The sequence below is a fragment of the Sinocyclocheilus anshuiensis genome, unplaced genomic scaffold, assembly GCF_001515605.1.
Source record: "Sinocyclocheilus anshuiensis isolate Anshui unplaced genomic scaffold, SAMN03320099.WGS_v1.1 scaffold934, whole genome shotgun sequence".
Classification (NCBI taxonomy): domain Eukaryota; kingdom Metazoa; phylum Chordata; class Actinopteri; order Cypriniformes; family Cyprinidae; genus Sinocyclocheilus; species Sinocyclocheilus anshuiensis.
Genome location: NW_015536498.1, coordinates 20842 through 22534, shown reverse-complemented (window position 1 = coordinate 22534; position 1693 = coordinate 20842). Strand labels below are relative to the sequence as shown.

The 1693-nt window shown below is 32.5% G+C and overlaps 1 protein-coding gene across 1 annotated transcript in view; it reads left to right on the top strand.

Moving 5' to 3' along the window:
- The window catches only part of LOC107688695 (sodium- and chloride-dependent GABA transporter 2-like), a 44543-nt gene that overhangs the window by 37148 nt on the left and 5702 nt on the right, over positions 1 to 1693 (top strand). The gene's annotated exons all lie outside the window — the stretch shown is intronic.

Here is a 1693-nt window from a genome sequence, read left to right as displayed (position 1 = left end):
TTCTTTATTAAGTTAATTTAGAAATATGTTTGGAACATTTTATGTTTGTTAAATTCAAGTTTTTGTTTTTTAAAGGAATGATCAAGCAGCAGTTGCAGACAGTGAGTTGAGCATTATGTTTGATCAAGTTAGCCTTCTCAAACCAACACGACTTGCCTTAAATAACAGACATAAAACACTTCATGCATTTCACAGTATTAATTTAAACATTTAACCTAGATAAATGAGCGCTGTTAGGCGCATATCCAATCGTTTGTGTGGAGAGTGGAAGCTAAAGCGTGCTTTGCAGGACATGGAGGCGCCAGCACGATCACTTGCATTTTTTTAATAACAGTGGAAACTTAAAAATACGCCGTCATGTTTGCTCATAAAGGTAAGAGTATACATCATTCGGAACTGCAAAGGGCCTACTTGTATTTGTGTGCAATCACAATATAAACAAAACCTTGTGCTTTTGTAAAATAAGGAAAACAAACAGGATGCGCTTTCTGTCCTCTTGGTCTTGAGCAGGAGCGCTTCACTGACATGATAAATATATCTATAGAATGCTTTGAATTACTATTTTAAAATGAAATAATTCAAATCGAAAACAAAAACTCTTTCATTATGTAATCCGTAAAGATGCATTTCTCTCTAAAAGCACGTCCAGTGAGGAGATGGCGGGTCAGGTTCGTCAAATTCATTTTTGCAACATTGACTCAGAAAACATTAGTTTATTAACAAATTCAAATATCCCCTCACTTTTTTTGTTTGTTTTTTATTTATTTTTTGTTTGTTTTTTTTTTGGGCCGCTGTGCCAAAATTGTGTTTGCATTCAGTAGCCTATATGGCAGCATTTTTGTTCCATGTTGAAAAATAACTAAATAAGATTAACGTCATAATATTTGAAGAATAAAGTCAAAATTACGATAATAAAATCATGTTATATTGCGTGAAGTTAATGTGAAAATTCCACCTATAGACCTACTCCTCTAAAAAAACAAAAAAGTTTGTGGCATCCGTCATTCTTTTGACTTATTTTAAAACTCTGATTGATCGATTCATGACATTCGTTTATATTCAATTGTTCTGATTTTTTTCAACATGCATTAAAATATTCATGTTTATTTCGTGCTGCAAATATTAAAGAGGAAAATATAATTTTTAAATATAATAAAGGCGAATTATCTCACTACAAATTAAAAAGCGTAAAAACACCTTTATTGTTTATATTTTATCATAGAATTGACAGAAGGCTGAGATTTTGTAGTAACAAAGCACAAAGCTGCAATTATTGAGTGGCTTGCGTGTTACAAATAATGAATGGACTTGAAAACTTTAAACATCATTTCCAAGTATTAGACTATACCGTAAATAAAACAGCTTGTGAATAGTCACGATTCACATAACGTTATTTACTTCAAAAAAATCAACAATAGGGCCTAAGACAAGTTAACCAAGTTGGAGCCCATAACGTTTGGGGGGGCCCATACAAATTTTTATGGGCCCGGGGCAGATTCGCTACGCCACTGGTTACTTGCATGTAATTATGCATATTTAATTGTTATTATAATAGTAAGTGCATGTAACGTGTAACAAGGACACCTTAAAGGGGTCATATGATGCTGCTAAAAAGAACATTATTTTGTGTATTTGGTGTAATGAAATGTGTTTATGCGGTTTAAGGTTCAAAAAACACATTATTTTCCACATA